Source organism: Lepidochelys kempii, chromosome 10, assembly GCF_965140265.1.
Source record: "Lepidochelys kempii isolate rLepKem1 chromosome 10, rLepKem1.hap2, whole genome shotgun sequence".
NCBI lineage: Eukaryota > Metazoa > Chordata > Testudines > Cheloniidae > Lepidochelys > Lepidochelys kempii.
Genome location: NC_133265.1, coordinates 48,156,309 through 48,175,343, shown reverse-complemented (window position 1 = coordinate 48,175,343; position 19,035 = coordinate 48,156,309). Strand labels below are relative to the sequence as shown.

Here is a 19,035-nt window from a genome sequence, read left to right as displayed (position 1 = left end):
CGCCTCCTCTCCTGAGCGTGCCGCCAGGTCCTGCTTCTTCCCGCTCCCTGCCAGTGCTTGTGCGCGAAACAGGTTTGCGAAGGAGGGGAAAGAGGGGGGAACGCAGCGCGTTCAGGAGAAGCGGCAGGGCCGGGGCAGGGATTTGGGGAAGGGGACTAATAGGGGCAGGGAGGGGGCGGGGAAGGGGTGGAGTTGGGGTGGGGCCGGGAGTGGAGGGCATGAACCAGCACCGAGGGAAGCAGCCTCTGGCTGCTATTATAAATTTGCCCCCCCTGCAAATTTGTTGGCCTAAGCTTTAATACGCCGCTGAGTAGGACTGAGTGGACTTGTAGGCTCTAAAGTTTTACATTGTTTTATTTTTGAGTGCAGTTATTTTTTTGTACATAATTTGAAATTTGTAAGTTCAACTTTCATGATAAAGAGACTGCACCACAGTACTTATATTAGGTGAATTGAAAATACTATTTATTTTGTTTTTACAGTGCAAATATTTGTAATCAAAAATAAAGTGAGCACTGTACACTTTGTATTCTATGTTGTAATTGAAATCAATATATTTGAAAATGTAGAAAACATCCAAAAATATTTAAATAAATGGTATTCTATTATTGTTTAACAGTGTGATTAATCGTGATAATTAAATCCCACCCATATTTTCCCTTAGATTGTAAGAACAGAGCATCAGCTCCCAGGATCCAAGTGTCTACTGGTGTTCACGGCCAGTCATGTGTCATTGTTTCCCTGTTCTCCCCCCATCTGCCTGTACCCATCTGTTGTCTCTTGTCTTATATACAGATTGTAAGATCTTTGGGGCAGGGCCTATCTTTTTGTTCTGGGTTTGTACAGCACGTAGCACAATGGGGTCCTGGTCTATGACTAGGGCTGCTAGGTGCTACAATAACACAATACAATAATACAAAAAATAAGAATTCCTACAACAATAGTGGGGAGAGAGTGCTCCTTCCTAGCACTCACCCCTTTGCTAAACTGCTCCTCCAAAAGAGATTCCTGTGCTCTTGGTCCAACCAACAGGGGTCTTGCCCTTCTCGCCCATTAGACGTTCTCTGTTTGATAAAGTGTGCATAGCTGGTATAACTACTTAAAGTAGAGGACTGAGACTCAGAAGATCAGAGTTCTGCCACAGCCCTCAGGCAAATCACTTAATCTCTGTGCCTCAATTTCCCTATTTTCCACTGAATGCATCCGATGCAGTGAGCTGTAGCTCACGAAAGCTTATGCTCAAATAAACGTGTTAGTCTCTAAGGTGCCACAAGTCCTCCTTTTCTTTATACGATGAGGGTAATACCTACCGCCAAGACCTGATGCAAGGGTTAATCTTGCATGTTGGTAAACTGTCCTGAGATCCTTGGAGAGAGGACACTCGCTATACAAGCAGGATGATGGTGTTACAGGAGTTAATGGTTGGATGGGAGCTGCCAGGACAAGGCACACTATTAATTAATTATTATTATTATTAGAAAAGAATCACTTACTGTGCTGCTGCTGTGTTCCCTGCTCTGGAGTGGGGCTGCCAAGGGGGGCGTCTTAGCACAACCGCACCGCTCCCATGGCCCTAGGACTGGCGCTGTGGCGTTCAGCACAACTTTGCTTTTGTGATCCTAACACTGTAACAGGTAGGTTCAGAAAGTGCTTCAAGCGCAGCTAGACAGATGGAAACCGGAGTTAATGCAAGCTCCAGTGTGTGAACGCTCACTTCAGTCCCCGACGTGCAGGCGTGAGTTTGATGTACATAAATGGCCGATCAGCAGCCTAACTCCACTTTCGCACAAAGCCCTGCCCTGCGTGTTTTGGGGAAGAGGGGAGGGCGTGTCCAGGGTTGCAGGTTTGGATCCAGCCTTCCCTCCCCTGATGGGTGGGATTGAAGTGACGAGTTTCAGCTAGAGGCCAATCCCGTTTGGGGGGAGTTCCCATCCATTCAGGACTCCTCGCCTGGGCTTTGAGGGTATGTAACAGCTGCTTTCAATTTAGTCCCCAAAATATTGGGCGTTTTTTGGGGGTGTGTGTTAAGATCACCCGGCTCAAATCGGGCCAGAACCAGAGGAGAGAAAGGGGGTGGTAGGTGGAGCTGTTGGTAATCAGGGTGGGAGAGGGACTGAGCACTCGGATCCGTTGAGGAAGAGGGGAGAAATTAAAAACAGTTTTTCCCTGGGTTTTGCTTTACCCTCGCTCTCCCTCCCCCTCCCTTCACGGAGATCCGAGGAAGAGCAAGCGTTTGGCCGGGTGGTATGCGTGCTGGTGGTGTTTGTTTAACATCGCGCTGGGATCCATGCAGTTTGGAGGAAAGGAGGAGGAGGAGGAACAGGGACACTTCACTTCCCCCGCCCCTTATTTTGCTTGGCATAAACAAAGCTGCGCTGCGGGTCAAGGTCCCGAGAGAAGGTTTAGGAGTTTGTTGAGTAGATTTTTGGGGTGCGGGGGTGGCTTTTGCAGCACGGCTCGGTGCAGGGCTTTGCAGGCGCTGCCAGAGCGTGGATCTAGTTTACAAATCCCAAGGCCGGATGTACTCGCAGAGAGGGCGGAATCGGAACCCGCAGATTTGTGCTTCTTTACGTGAAAACTTGTTGGGGGAGGCGTGTGAACAGATCTGCCAAGAGGCAGCTGCCGGCAGGGGGGCCTGGGCTGCAGCTCCAGTTTCTCTCTCGCTGAACCGGCAGCTGTGTGATTGTTATTTTTAAATTCACACCAAAACAATCCTCGCCGGAGCCCCGCTGAATGGAGTGGGGCCTCTAGCAGCCGCCGTGGCGTTCCATTGCCGAACGCAAAGTAGCCAGACACCGGGTGAACGTTCCAGCGCCGAACCCCTGTTCACGCGCGAACGTTCCGTTACCGAACGCTTGCTACCTGCAGTGCACTGAGCCTACTTTGCGACCCAAACCGAAGCAGCCGCCTTCCTCCTGGTCTCGATCCATCGAGCTCTCATCTCCCAGCTGACTGAACCTGATTCCCTTTGCAAACATGGAGTTGCATCTCTAGTCTCCACCCCGCCTCCTATGCCGGTGGGAGGGAAAGATGGACAGCTCCGGGGTTGGGCTACCCCCGCAGGCCCCTTTTCTCCCGCAAGCCGGTGGTCCTTGCCGCTTTTTTGCAGAGCGGCTCAAAATAGTTTAAAGAAGCAAAGGAACTGTGAAGGTCGGGGATGGGGGGGGGGTCAAGTTGGTATGGTTCTGACCTGGGGAAAGGAAACACTGCAGAGGGGGCGTCTATCAGAGAGACAGGGACGAGGATTTAGGGTGTTGGACTGATCTGCATGGAGTTAGCTACCGTGGCGGGCTGGCCCTCTCCATGCTGGTCTCGCGGCCCGAGAGACGAAAGGGGCTTCCTTGCGCTCGTTATAGCGCTAGCAAAGTGAGGCCGCCAGCAAGGCTGGGTTTTGGGGCGGACTCTGGAGGGGGCGGGAACAGCAGGCTGGAAAGCAAAGGAGGGTTCACGTTCCAATTTACAAGGCGTGGATGGTGAGGGCGGAGGGGATTCTGCCTCTTCTCTCTTTCCAGCCTAGAGGAGACCCCACTGAGAGAATCCACTCCAGAATCCTGCCAGTCTGAGTCGCTTTCCCCCTTTTGTGCTGGAGGAACGCTGCTATTTGCAACCTCAGCTATGCAAGCAGCGTAGCGTGCCCGTACTGCATGAGACTGATAGAGTGAATACGCAGTACACACACTCACAGTCCTTCCCCCGCCCCCTTCCTCCCTATGTAGTCATAGGGCGGGATTAGCCCTTCTCCTTGGGTAGAAGAATTAGCCCCACCCCTTCTGCTTTATTGGCTAGGGTTCCCAAATCGCCCCGCCTGTCAGAAGACCTGGCTGTTTTTCAGGTTGGTCTCCCGCCCCAAATGGTAAAGGACTGCCTAATTCCATCAGGAAGAGGGAAGTTTTCCTCTCCTTGGAGCTGATTGGTAGAAATGAAAGCATTGGCCCGCCCCCTTCTGCCTCCAAGGGAGGGAGAATGGGGGAGGGGGAGAAGGCAGGTCTGGTGTCTTCCCCCATCCTCCCCCCCACGTGTAATAGATCCGCCCCACGTGGGGCGCAGCCATCCCGGAAGTGAAGCTGCGCAGTCAATGCTAGGAGGGACTTAGGGACAAAAGGTTTCGCCCAGAGATCAGTCAGATCTGCCCGGCAAAGAGATAGGGAGAGGCAATCCCCCCTCTGCCGACAAGCCCTCCTGCTGGGGCGGGGGACCACCTGCCAAGGTGCCTCTTTCCTAATAAAATCCCCCCCTCCCCACCGGGCAAGGGCAGGGGTGGCTGCTTAGGATATTTTCGGAGGGAGCTCTCGCCCTCACCGCTGTGGATTCATAGGCCAGCCCCCTTTTCCTCTAGCTTCTGGGGGAGGAGAAGGCGGGAGAGTCACCCTAGCTGCGCTCTCTGGTCTTATATTGCTTGGCAGCAAAAGCACTCGGCGGCCCTGTTTCCTCCCCCGTGCCGCACGGGGTTTTTTTTTTTGAGCGGGAGACAGCAGAAATCCAGCCTTGGTTTACTCTGGAGATCTAAGTGGGAGACTGCACGGAATCTGCCTGGCTGGATATCTGAAATACTACACATCATTCGCTTGCGGGTCTCCCCCCCCCTCCCCCGATCTCCCTTCCCCTCCAATGCATAGTGAGCCCGTGAGGTGAAAACCTGAGATTAAGAGCAAGGAGCAACAAATCTCGAGCTTGGTTTGGGCGGGGGCGGGGGGGAAGAGGTTGGTAATGCGAGAACCTCCCCCACCTTTCCCCAATTTCTTTTCGTTCTTTCCAAGTCCCGTCTGGCGCCAGAACGTTTGGACTGCCTCGTGGAGGCAGAGGTTTTTTTTCTTTTCCCCTTCTCTGAGATCTATCCTGAAGGTAAAGAGTGTGGCCCAAAGTTTTTGGCACACCCGCCCCAGCCCTCCTTGAGCCAGCGTATGGGAAAGGGGATGGCTTTCACCATCTCGGTGCCTTGACCGAGTACCAGCTCCTCCCTTGCTGTGATTCCCCCCAGTCCCTGGATAAATGAGCCTCTGTCACAAGCAGACTTTTGCTGGGTTGATTTCAGTTTAGGGGGCTATAAAGCTCTTTGGATGTGGATCGTACAATGTATCTGCCCTCTGGTTAGCTACAAATCTTGTACTATGTAGTCCACGAGGAGCGCAGAGAGAGGGAGCTCTGCGTGCGTGTTGTTTGTCTTTACTACCTTGTACTTCTATGTCCTGAAACGTGGAAATTGCGTGCAATCTGCAGTACAGCACGTGGATTTTCCCTTAAACCCTGTTTTACCCTAGTGCTGTCGTGCTTTGCTTTACAGTCGGGGTGGAGCCTTAACCTCTGGTATGCTTTCAGGGACAGAGTTAACACGTAGAAAAGAGGGTACCTGGTTACTCCGTGCACTAAGGGGGCGAGGCAAAAGAGGAAATCACCCCAGTTTTTAGGGACGAGTGAGTCGGTGGGACAGTCCAATGCAGAGAAATCGATTCCTTCCCTCCCTGCTTTTATTGGGCTCAGACTCATTGTAAAAAGATGTGAAGCGAAGCCTCTCCCATTCGCAGGGGCTGCTCTTTAGAAGGGAGCCTCATTGAAGTCTCTCTCTTAATTCAGAACTACAAGTTCAGTCATGTTGGAAGATATTTTAAAACTGAAGCCTGCACGTCTGCTCCAAAGCTACTGGGAGCTAGCTGGAGGCGTGTCTGGAGGAAGCTAAAGAGGGTTTAATAGTAGCTCTCACTGTTGGTATGTGTGTACATCATGCACTAAAGAGACCGTGTGAGCGAGGGGTGCTGGCACTTGAGGATTTCTGAACTGGCTGGGCGATGCATAACCTGCTCACCTTTTTATTTTAATTACAATCATGCTTCAAAATATGAATCAGAAAGTCGCTTGTTTGAAACTGCAGCAACAGGCAGCATCCTGCCACCCAGTACAATAATTAGCAGGGTTATAAGTGGAAGGTGAAGGACAATCTCCAAGTGATCCAGATATTGTCCCTTTTTACACCAGGGAAGAGAGAGGAGTTGTGTGGGCAACACCCAACAGAGGTATAGAACCAAATATTAAAAATAGTATCAGCCATATGCTTAAGACCTGTGTGCTACTTTGCCTTGACTGTCCCATGCCTATTACAGCAGGCTCTTCTAGACAGGGAGGTGTTAAGGTCTGTGTGTGTACTCTTAACTGTATCTGAGGTACAAAATATACTTCCAAATAAGGTTTCTGGACAGTTTTAAGGCTTGGAATAGAAAGTGTGTGTAATGGTATTGGCCTGCGGGAGGCAATAAGAATACAGGTTTCAGAGTAACAGCCGTGTTAGTCTGTATTCGCAAAAAGAAAAGGAGTACTTGTACTCACGAAAGCTCATGCTCAAATAAATTGGTTAGTCTCTAAGGTGCCACAAGTACTCCTTTTCTTTTTAATAAGAATACAGTTTTATTAGGGTACCACCAGAAGGTATCTTTCATTTGTTGTCTGCATGGTGACTGTTATTAAATGCCAAGAATTCACTGTGATTTACACTGCTAGTCAATTTGTTTTGACTATCCTCCTCTCCCTTGGAAGCATGGGGCTTGTATTGAATGGATACACTGTGTCACTGACTTCTGTAGTAAGGAAGAATTGAGGATGAGAATTGTACATGTTGCTGGCCTGGAGAAGCCTCTAAGGCAGTTGGTCAGTGCTCCCTCCACAAGTCAGCGGTAGTGGAAATACACAGAAACTCCTGTGTGGAATTAATAAAGCAAAGTCACTGTAGTGGCTAAAAGTAAGCTAAGACTTGGATTTCCAATGCAGTTATTTAGCGATGGGGTCATGCAACTTCAGGTAAAGAAATGCACACTTTATTTTTTGCTGTTGTTTGTTTGCCTTCTGGGCCTGTCTGTCCTTTGAGACAAACTTAATGCTTCCTCGCAGAAACTTTGGGGGAAAAGCTTTCAGACTAGAGGGAAAATGACATCTGTTTAATCCTATGACAGCTTTTTCTTCCACATGAGTGTAAAAACATACCTGAACTTTATATTGGAATACAAATCTACCTTCCCTATCTGCTTCAGTTTGGAGTAGCTCTGATCCAAAATGTGCTCAAGTTGCTCAGTAGGTGACCTGCAGTTCCTTGAGGCTGGATTCCAAATCCAGTGTTGTGGTTTAATGCGACCACCACGACCACCACGTACAGCTTTGGTGTTGTCTCAAAAGGTGTTCTTAAATAGTGCCTGTTTTGTTGTATGGTTTCACTTGTTACCTCCTGTAAAGTTGCTGCAAGTTTCAAACTGGGTTGATAGGAGTAAAAGGAAACTAATTACCTTGCTTCCTAGCGGGCAGTATGCACGAGGTTTCATCCCAGTTTAAATTGTATGCAAGCGGATGAATCTCACAGATAATCTGGAAACTGGGTAGCATGATTGACCTCATGCAACTTGTTGCATTCATGCATTACTATTGCGAGTGCATAGCTGCTTAAGTTTGGTGCCTGCGTGTATTAAACTGGGCTACTGGCCGTGCGGCTGAATCTTGTTGCACCCATGCATGCATCGTGCGTTAGCGATACTGGGCGTACCGCCGTTGCATCTTGTAGAGTTGGACAGAATTGGCGCCCGTGCTGCTGCAGCTTGTTGCACCCGTGCATTGTACAGTGTTAGTGCACGTGCTGGGGCAACACTCTGAAGCAACATGGGTGCAGATACACGGCTTGCAGTGCGCCCAATGCACTAGCTGCTGCCCCCGGGATTGTGGGCGGATTTGTAGGGGCACGAATCTGGATCCACTTGCAGATGTAAACATTCCACAAAAGAGCTCCCCAGAGAGGGGGCGGAGCTTCCTAGTGGCCGGGGGCGGAGCCTGAGATAGGGGGAGTCTAGGTTTGACCGATGTGCACCTATTCCAATCGTTGACCGGTTCCTGTAGGCGGCATTCAATGAGAGAGGAATGGAGGCGGGACTAGGCGGGGCTTGTTTCCTATACGGACATTTTTCCTCGGTCCCCCCCTTCACATCCCCTTCCTGGGGGTTGTGTCCAATAGGGGCGGGGGATGGGGGTGGGCACTGCGCTGTGATTGGGAGAAGCGGTGAGTGGCAGGCTACGTACCCAATGGAAGCGCGGGGGTCTCCCCCCGGGCCGGGGAGGGGCGGGATTTCCCGGGGAACAGAGAAGCGGCCAGCGCTCGGCGGCCGCCGCCGAGAGACGGTTACTCCATTTTACCCCCCCTTCACCGGGGCCGACCATCCCTCGTATCTGTCCAGGCCCAGCCGCCCCTCACCCCCTCCACTGCCCGAACCGAGCAGCCGCCGCCCCCGCCCGGAGGAGGAGGGGCCCGGGGACCCCCCACCCCGCCCGGAGCAGCCGCCGGGGCCGGGGAGCCCTCCCACAGCGCGACACCGCCAGGGACCGTCCCTCTCGAGTAGCCGCCGGAGCCGGGGGGGAGCTGCCGCCGCCGACCCCGCCAGCAGCAGGAGGAGGGGCCCGAGGGCCGCCCCCGCGTGAGGAGAAGGGGCCCGGAGAGCCACCGGCGGGGCGCGATCCCCCTGGGCGCAAGGGGGCTTTGAGGTGAGCGCCGAGGGGTCGGGCGGTGTGACAGTCCCGCCGGGCGCCGCGGGGGGCGGGTCGCTCCTGTCCCTTCTCGCTCTCCGTATGGGGCGGGGACTCGCGCCGGTGGCCCGCGCGCTTCGGGCGCCACCGGGGGAGGGGAGCGAGAGCAGCCTCCCACGCTGCGTCTCCCCGGGGGTTCCCTGCCCCGGCGAGCGGGCGGTTCCGCGCAGCGGTCCCCCGCGTGCGCCGGACACAGGCGCCCCCCACCCCCCGGTGCAGAACGTACACGGAGCCCCCTCCCCCGGCGAGCGTAGCGGACAAGTAGCCGCTCCCACTCTCCGTCCCGGTCGGGTTGTTTTCCCGGGCTCTGGATTAGCGAAGATGAGCTTCCCGAACCCTTTCCTTCGCTTCGGATCACTCGCATTGCACATGCAGCCGCCCCCTTGCCCCGGGAGTCGGTGCAGCGGACACGGGCCCGCCTCCCTTCCCGCGACAAACTCCCTTCCCCTAAGAACCGAGTGCACGGAGTATAAGCCGTACTTGGATAGCCCGCGGGCTGCATCGCACTCAGCCCGCCCCCGTCGTGCCCCTACCGGAGTCCACCCCCCGGAATCCCTCGGTACCGAGTACATTGCACACGGGCCCCGCCCCCGTCCCTGGGACACCCTCTTCCTCTCAGTACTGGATGCGTTCCACGCAGGCTCCTCCCTCTCCCCATCTCTGCTCTCACCCCGGTGCCGGGAGGGTGGCACCCAGCCTCCTCCCCCGCGCCCGTCAGTCAGTGCTGGCATTGCACACAGGCTCCGCCTCTGGGGACGTCGCCTTCCCCGGTACACTGCACGCTGCTAGCTCCTCCCACTCCTCTTCTCTGTCCGTGCAGGTCTTGGGTGGATTGCACACAGCCGCCTCCTCCCCTGTACTCTTCCCTTATGGGGGCTTTGCATTTCGGCTCCTACCCCGCTTCGATCCCTTACCGGAGACCCGCGGTGAGCGGGTCCATTTCACACAGCACCCTTATTGGGGACCCGCACCCTGTGGTCACTCAGCCTCGGCTAGTTACACGGAGCAGTATTGCACTCGTCTGGCGGTTCTCCCCGGTTGTATCCCAAACGCTCTGGGGTAGCCGACTGGATTTGATCCCTGCAGCGAGGCAGCGATGTTCAGAGGTCTCCTTCCTTAACTCTTAGCAGGGTGGGGGTAACTGGACGCTAAGCACTAGGTAACTGGCTGGCGGAAGGAAGCTCTGTCAGCAAAGGCCAGTGGCTTGGGGACAGCCTGTCTTCCACGTGCCTGTGATGTGTATCTGGAGGGTGTCCAGAACACATCCATACCTCCAGCCGAGTTAGAGCTGTGTTGTCCACTGGAGCTCCTGCAGGCTCACTCCAGTTATTTAAGAGCATGGGGTGAAGTGGGGGCTTCGGTGTGTGGGGGGTGTTTTGCATTTTGGGGAGAGAGGCAAAAGACTCTCCAGTGGTCCTTTGTACTTCAAAGTACCTGATCACAGGGAAAGGGCAGCCAGTCACCTCCCATAGTATAGTATGGCTGGAGCTTCTGCATTAATCATCAGCCTCTTGTGCTTGTGTAGTCTGTCCTCAAATGCTCCATGTATGTGCAGAGCCAGCTAGGAGATAATTGGGCTGAGTGAGCATGCTGAACAGCAGAAGATGGGCATAGTTACTACAGAATATTCCTGGGTCGTTGTAAAATATCCCGTGTGTAATACTTTAGTCTGGAGAATTTAAATCTCTTGTTAATGATGTACGTTTCTATGGTAATCAGAAACCTCAGGTTTTTACAGATTAAAAAAAAATACAGGCTGCCTTTTAGTACTTTACTCTCACTTGATTCCTCATTGTACACTTCATATTGTTTACAAATACTCAGGAAGAGGGAGCTAAATAAAACATGTTTGAGGTGTGGAAATAAACTGAACTGAGTTGTGTTAGTGTGGATGAGCAGCTGAAAATGATTACATCAGTGGGGTTTCTGCAGATTTTCATAGAACTTAACTAAAATCTTCAGATTTATTCCTTCAACCCACCTCATTCATCACCATATTAATAGTGTAAAGTAGGGGTAGTCAATTATTTTTTTGTCAAGGTCCAGACTCCAGAGAAAATAATAATAAAAAAAAGTAAATAAAAAGATTTTGGGATCTGTTAAAAAGCACCTGGTGGTCTGGATTTGGCTTGCAGTCCACCTATTTATTACCCCTAGTGTGTAGTAACTGTTTAGAGTATTTCCTGTAGAAAGTATTATTTTAAAATATAAAAACAATATTTTACATTTACCACAGTTCCTAACAAATATACATGGTTAGGTGCCTGTGTTTCTTGTTCTGCTGCTACTTTTTGGTTTTGGACGCAGCATCACTTATGAGTAACTGGCCTATTCTGCTTTCACTCTTTAAACCCACTCTGAAGGGACATGTAGATTTATTAGAATTTCCAGATTTCTTTTGAAAGAAATTCTATCAAAGGACTGTTGCAGTTTCTAGATAGAAATACTGCAAAGCTACGCATAAGAACCCTGCACGGAACAACACAGAGGCATGTAGGAGTCTGAGAATTACTCTTAGAGTATTCTGCTACTAACATTAATTTTTTTAATATTTTAATCAAGAACTGACATCCTTCTCTACATGTATGCTCCTCACAATCTTTAAATTTATCAGTGGCCTGCACTGAGTGTATCAGTTTCAGTATCTTTGGGTTTTTTTTTTTTTTTTTTTTTTTTTTACTCCTTTGCTTACTGTACATCAATAGAAACTGCATTAGGGTTTTACCCGGGGTTGTAGGTAACTGGGAATGGTATTCTCATAAACTGTAGAAGCATTAATATATTTTGTATTTGTCTTGTCAAATGCCAGATTCCTTCCTTGAATCTGGGCCAATGAAACACAGAATACAAAGTGTTTTTTTATAGTATTGCCCATGTAGATATGACATCAGTACATGCACCAATATAAACTGGTATTTGCTTAAGATACATCTGCTGTATCAGAGCAAGATATGTTCTATTTGGGCGACTGAAACTGTTTGTAAAACTGACAAATACTTGCTGTTTAAATGGAAGCTGCTTGAGTGACCAAATGTGTCATGAGGAATGTGTGAGCTTTTTGATTACCATTTTTTTCTGAAAAACTCTAATCCAGAACTAGTTTAGTCTAAGTATATTCAATGAGTGGGATTTATTTCATAGCGCTGTGTTAGGCACAGTACCAACTGGAAGGGGTTAAAAATTTAATATAAATATAGACTTACCTGTATTTAAATATAACGGTCAGGTATGACTTGTTTAGTGTCTGCTATAAGTGAACAAACTCATTTAAAAGAACACTATGTACAATGAAGCACCTTTGAATGAGTATCTAATTAAAGAATAGATGTCCAAGGTGGACTTGTGGTTGTGGTCTGTACTGCTGTGCCTGAGGCCCAGATTTGATTTGGGGACTCGTCTTCTCCGTGCCAAGTGTTTGAGTGAGTGATATGCATCAGGTATGCCCCTCAGCTCCTCACCCAGTCTTGCAGTGTGTCCTGGGTTCATGCCCCCAGCCTGCATGTCCTCAGCTCCCGCCCCAGAGGGCAGGGTTTCCCCAAATGCCTGCTCACTTGGGGGAGGGGCCCAGCGGGACAGAGAGAATCTGAGCCTTTCAGAGTGAAGAGGCCTCCTGGGATGCTAGCTCATATGAGGGGCAGGAAGAGGAGCCCAGGTCCCCCTAAAGGGGCAGATGCCCTCAGATGCTGGCATACGCATACCAGGGGAGAATGTGGGGCTGACAGGTTCACCACCCACCCACCTGAATGTCACCTCTCCCAGCATTGAGTAGTGGAGACCATTTGGGCCACAATCAGAGCCACAGTTTGATTCCCTAGGTCTGCTCAAAAAAAGTGGGTAGAATCTGTCAACCTTAAGAAATGCTTCCTCCTCTCCACCCCCAGGGTTCTATATCTTGAGAACTTCTTGCTTGGGTGACCCCAAATTTGCATCCTTTTGAGGCATACTAAATTTCAAAACAATATGAATAAGCATGTGGATTTTAGAGCATTTGAAGTCAGCGGAAGTGAGTTTTCAGCCTTAACTATAGCAGAGCTGGTTTTCTGCAAAAATAAAGGCTGCAGTATGGAGAGGGAAAAGGTGTGTGGTTAGCAAATGATTGTATCCCCAAGAGTGTGATTGGGATTCAGTGGACTCTGTGCAAGGGTTTAAAGAAACTTTCAATACACTAAAAGGTAAAGTGTAAAAGAAAACTGATGCAGTAAAATAGAAAACTATTAAATAATACTCTATTAATGAAAATGTTTTAGGAAACAGTACTGTCTTAAGTGAGTGTCTAGTGATAAGATTTTAGTGTAACAAGATGCCAAAAAAATCACCTCTGGTTGAACTGAGGAATTGTCTGAAACTTGAAGTGGTATATAGGTAGCTCACCCATTAGTTGCGTGCCATCTCAGTGCAAACCTGTGAATGCCAGATGTCCTCAGCAAGGATGATGGCACTTCAGACTCCATCTTAGCTTTCACAATGCAGGCTTTAGGATAAAGTGGCACTGGTAAGTCACCCCCCTTCTTCCCCCCCCCCTTCTACCATGGGTGGCTTTAATTGGCTCTTTTATGTGTAGTGTTGTTGATCTCATGGTTAAGGCACTGGGTTGGATCTCAAGAGATGGCAATTCAATTCCTGGCCCTGCCACAGACCTTCTGCATGACCTTGGGCAGGTCACTTAGTCTTTCAATTTTCAATACAAATGGGGATAAATATTCTCTAGTTAATGGGGCTGTTGTGAAGATAAATTTGTTGATAATTGTCGTGCACTCAGTGATGGAAGTGATTATACACACCTAGATGGCATCTGGATTCACTAACAATTAGACACATTTAATTTTGCTAGCTGGAAGGACTGTCCTGGCTGTCTCTAATCTCATGCTGCTTGGCACAGAGGTACAGATCTGACTTCCCAAACAACACTGGGTTTTGTTAAAATATTGGCTTTCAGTGAAATGGTGTGGAGACTATTGTCTACTGTTACCACTGGAGACAAGTATTGAAGAAATAAGAGTAATATTAGGGAAATTGAAATTGTTATTAAATGGTGGTAGAGCTATACATTTTCCAGTGTCTCTGCCTTGAACAGCATATGGACACAGTGCCGTTATAACAAAATACCACAGACGCTGAACTATGGAAAACTCAAGAAATACTAGGCTGACCGGAGTTCTTGAAGTCATGTAAAGAGAAGAGAAATACAGGATGTTTTTCACACTGGATTACAACATGCAATAGATAGATCTCTTCAGGTTTACTTTGCCTGCTGTTGTGATGTGTCATTCATGGTCAGGCCAGTCAGGGAGCACTCAGTACAGGCCTTGTTGAACATGTAGGTCTTGGAATGAGAAATGTTGTGTTGAAATTGGCATACAAACCAGTTTAGTTTCCAGGATTTATAAATCGTTTTCTGTCTAGATTGCAGTTTTGGTCTTCTCCAGCATTGAAAGCTTTTATGGTTGTTAAAGCCAGAGCAGAAAATGTAGGCCTATATGTATTCCTCTGTCTGGATGGGGGTGTGCTCTTGGTTGCACATTTGTATCTTTTTCCTCCCCATTGCTGCATTCTTAGGTATTCTGAGCACTAATGATGGAAGAAATGTTTTTGTAGAAATTGGACACCATGGAGGTGGGGAAATTTACTTCTTATGTGAGGTTTTGATTCACTTTGTGTTCTCACAAATTATTACTGTGTAATTTTCAGAGTTGGGGTCATCATTAACAGCTGCTGCTGTGACAATGTGTAAATTAATGCCTCACCACCACTTTTCTCATCCTCCCTTTTCAAGTCTGGGTTGAGGTGAGTGGGGTTTAAGATTATCCTAGCTGCATCTAGTCTGAGGCCTAGGTAAGATCCATAGCTGCATAATCAATGGGCTGCCAGCACTTCACCTTGCTGTCAATTCTCAACGTTTCAGGGAGTTCATTTAATGTCTTTTCAGTATCTATATTAGGTACTTATATGGTCCCCAGTTCCATAGTATCCGAGTGCCTCACAACCTTTAATATATATTTGTTCTAGCAACACCCCTGTGAGGTAGGTCAGTGCTGTTTTTCCCATTTTTCAAATGGAGAACTGAGGTACAGAGCAAATAACTAGCCCAAGGTCACATAGGAAGTCTGTGGCAGAGCAGGAAATTGAGTGCAGGTCTTCTGAGTCCCAAGCACTAGCTAAGATTTCTCATTTCCCTGCCCCTACCCACCATTCTTTCCGTGGTCCAAATGAGAAGAAACCGTAAGTGTTTCAAGCTATTTTACTTTCTCAGGTAAAATCTATCCCTGTCTGACCCCCTCAGCTCTTCCCTCCCCAACTTTTCTGTCCCTTTTCTCCTCCTCCACCCTATTTTGCTTTCTTGCTTCCGCAATCCTTTTATTTCTGCTAACGTTTGAAATCCCCACACTTCCTTTCTTTTGTCTTTTGGATGTGTATGTATATGTGTGTAGATTTCTACGGTCCACTTGTTGTCTATCCATATCAGGTCCTCTCCTCATTTTAAGACCCTTTTCTCTCCCTCCTCTCCCTTCATTAAAGCAGGTTTACCAACCTCATTCAGGCCAAGTCTATACTACACACTTCAGTATAACTGCATCACTCAGGGATGTGGATTTTTCACACCCCATAGTGACGTAGTTAACCCCCCAAGTTGACAGCGCTATTGTTGGTGGGAGAGCTGCTCCTGTCGACATAGCTACCACCTTTCATGGAGGTAGAGTTATTAAGCCAATGGGAGAGCTCTCTCACGTCAGCTTAGCGCTTTTGGTGAAGACTCTCTCTAGCGGTGGAGCTGCGCCAATGCAAGTTTGTAGTGTAGACCTGCCCTCAGTTAGACTCTGGACAGAACTGCACTAACATTTAAAAAACAAAGTAATAATAGAAGGATCAGCGTTGTACATATTATAGTTATAAACCTGTATAAAACCTTTTAGGAACATATGTTAAAACTTCAGACAGCTTGTGAAAAGATGTCTGCAGCATGCAATTTGAATTAGGACATGAGGGTCACCGGATACATCACTCTGTATTAAACTGTTCCTTGTTATGCTTTTTCTGAGAAATCCTGGAATTTGGGGATATATTGAGCTCTCCCATTTGTTTAAAAAATAAGAGTCTAGGGATACATGTTCAGTATGTGACTACACAGTTGGCATAGCCTTTCTCAGAAATCTCTCACATCTTTGGGGATTGAGATCTTCTTTCTCTGTGATCGCTGTTCCATGATTAGTTCTTGAAAAAGGAACTCATCTGCTAAAAGATTCCTAGTCCTGACAGGTGTTGAGATAGAAGACCTTTAAAAATTACATTATTCTTATTACCATATTGCTCTTTTTCCATTTTGTGTTTAACAACTTATCTCAAATCTGTAGAGCTGGAAACCAGTTCGGGGTGGGCAAACTTTTTGGGCCGAGGGCCACATCTGGGTGGGAAAATTATATGCAGGGTTGGGGTGCAGGAGGGAGTGCGGGGTGTGGGAGGGAGTACGGTGTGCAGGAATGGGCTCAGGGCAAGGGATTGGGGCAGAGGAGGGGTGCGGGGTGTACGAGGGGGCTCAGGGAATGGGGTTGGGGTGAAGGAGGGGGCTCAGGGCAGGGGTGCAGGAGGGGTGTGGAGTGCTGGAGGGAGCTCAGGCCAGGGGGTTGGGGAACAGGAGAGGTGCAGGGTGCAGCAGGGGGCTCAGGGCAGGGAGTTGGGGTGCAGGAGGGGTGCGAGTGCGGGCAGGGGGCTTAGGGCAGGGAGGTGGGGGGTGGGGTGCAGGAGGGGTTCGGGCTCCGGCCCAGCACCGCTTACCTAAAGTGGCTCTGGGGTGGCAACGGCACCCCCCTTTTCCCTCTTAGGAGCTGCAGGGATGTGGTGCCGGCCACTTCTGAGAGCGGCGCGGGTCCTGCGGCACCACGGGGGGGCAATCCTGCGGGTTGAATCCAAAACCCTGAGGGGCTGGATCTGGCCCGTGGGCCGTAGTTTGCCAACCCCTGGTTTAGATCATCTAAAAGCTTGGAATGACCAATATTAGTTTCTACCCGAAAGCAGGTGCTTGAGTAAATGCTATGTTCTGGATGTAGAATCCAGACACAATCTGGGTTAATCTATTTCTTTGTCCTTTTAGTCTACAGTAGAGGCTTAGTGTTAGATAAAAGCCTTTTTTGTACATTGGAAATATAAATAAAAATAACATGGTATTTATGTTTTAGCATTGTCGTTCATCTTCAAGTCCTTGATACTCACTCTAGGTACTTAAATGGGTCACAGTCATTACACATGTATCCTCAAAACAAGATGTGAGCTTTCCCCTTTCACAAGGACATGGAGAGAAATCAGGTGCCAGAACAGCCCTCCCCAAGGCAGATGCATATATTTTACAGGTTGTCTAAAAGATAGCACAATTGCTGGGATTTTTGCCCCATTATTGACTCTGCAGTCATATCTTCAACTAAGAATTGTACCTGCCCTGTGGAGGGGCCAGTGGCTTTGAAGTACCCTGTGACTGAAATTTGGAAATTTACAAATTCCTCAGTGATGCCTCCCTGGTCTTGGTCACACAATCTTCTTTCCGTCTTTACCAGTCACTTTATGGATGGGAGAGCCTTCTAGTAATGCTCTTGGAGAGGAGGAATTTGCAACAAAGCAGGAGCTCATTGCATCTGCCTTTTAATGGGGAAAAGTTATTTGGGGAAGCACTAGATCAAGCCTTCAGGGTCTCTGTGATGAAAATAAAGTCATTCCAGAGCCCAAGAGACCATATTTGTCCTCTCAGAATAGAGACTGGTTGGCATAATGAAGATCTCCACCCAGGCCTTGGTATAGGCCAGCATTCCAGAAATTGTACCTGACCAGAGCCCCTTGAGCCTGCCCCTGTCCCTCTCCCCCTGAAGCAGACTTCAGCAGAATAGAGGATCACTGAGTGCTCTCTGATTTCTGCATATTACTCTGTGGACTTTTGTACCTTTCTGCAATGTTACAGGTTTTTCCCCTGGCCATTGGCTCAGTCTCCACAAAGAGTATAATGGTGGTTGAGCCACAGAGGAAACGTCATATTCTTCCATATCTGGCTGGCTGGCTCATGAAAGTCTTCACTCTGGTAGGTACAAGAGAAGCTGTCCAGGAATCAGCAACTCTCTTGATGTGGCTGGGATTTATGATCAGATACAAAAAAGCAAAACCTGATCCCATGTCATCAGCTGAGTTAGTATGGTGGTAGGAATGGGTCTTCCATCAGAGAAGAGAGTACAAACGGCAAGACAACTTAGCAGAGCAGATCAGAGCATCCTCCAGCATCTGAGCCAAGAAGATGTCTTCCTTAATTGATCTAGCCCTGTAGGTCAGGAAGCATTTTGGTTCACAAGCTGCTCTCACAGTGGTGAACAAAGGAATGGGGTGGGGATTACATGTGAGGATTCAGAGTCTCTTCAAGCTCAGGCTGTCCCTGCAGTTGTGGGAGAGATGTAACTAAACTCAAAGTTGGAGGTCACTTCAAGGACCTACGATTTGGGGTAAGGACTGATGCCAGCCTCAAGGTTTGGGGAACCACCCTGCAGTCCCATTCATCCCACATGGGAGAGATCTCTGCATGTGAACTGGCTGGAGCTTAGAGCAGTCAGAGTAGTGTGTGCTGGTCTCCAAGGACCAGAGACAGGAGTAAGCAGTGTTGCCTGGATTGCCAGCAAGCAAGGTGGTGCTAGGAGTGGAAAGTTATTCTTATAGGGCAGAACACAATTTGTTGCTCACTAAAGAAGTCCATGTGGCATGGTCCCTCAACATTTAGTCTGAGCTGCCAGAAATTCCATCTGAGGGATTGGTTGCTTAGGACAGGGTTTTTTCCATCTAGTCTGCATTCTCCAAAGACCTATACAAAGGGAAATCCTTTTTATGGATTCCATAGGGGCTAGAAAAGATGACAGAGCCTCTAGGTCTTTAATGCACTTGAATAATCATTTTTCTATTAAGGAAACTTTAGTTTGCAGATGGGTTCCCTTGCTCTCCACCTCCCCCCTTGAGTAAAGGTTTATTTCATGGGGCATAGTCACTTCTTGGGCCAAGAGGAAATCTGTGGATGAGCTCTGACAAGCAGCAATCTGAAGTTCGGTCCACATGCTCATTGACCATTACAGAGTGAAGGTCAGTGCATCTGTGGACCTGGCCTTTGGGTGTAGTTCTAGGAGCTGCTCTCAGACATGAGGTATTGTAATCTCCCAGGTAGTGAGCATGCATGGTATATCCCAATCCAAAATATCGGACCTTCCATCATAGAAATGAGGCTTTTGGTATTCTCTTGTAAACTCACTTTCTGCCCAGGAGTACCCACCAGTCTGGAAGCCCAGCCTAGTGTGAGTTCTTATTGGGTTATTGTCAGTTTTCATACTTGGTTATATTAGCATTAGATGATGAGTAAGCATTCGGCTAGAGAGCTGAGGCAGCTACAGTGCTTGCAGGGGAATGGAGGTGCCAAAGCTTCACCTCTGCTACCTATCACTAAGAGAGTGAGGAGGAGAAGCCCTTTCCAGGTTTGGA

The 19,035-nt window shown here is 48.8% G+C and overlaps 1 protein-coding gene across 12 annotated transcripts in view; it reads left to right on the top strand.

Annotated features, from left to right (window-relative positions):
• The first annotated feature begins 1,945 nt into the window (after nt 1-1,945).
• The window catches only part of SIN3A (SIN3 transcription regulator family member A), a 60,600-nt gene continuing 43,510 nt past the window's right edge, over nt 1,946-19,035 (top strand). For 8 of the 12 annotated variants that reach the window (XM_073303438.1, XM_073303449.1, XM_073303445.1 and 5 more), the window contains exon 1: nt 8,074-8,505. The gene's annotated coding sequence lies outside the window, so the exon portion shown is untranslated. Of the gene's footprint in view, nt 1,964-8,073; nt 8,506-17,412; nt 17,606-19,035 lie in introns of those variants that run through there. The other 4 variants (XM_073303443.1, XM_073303440.1, XM_073303446.1 and 1 more) reach the window with 4 other exon arrangements.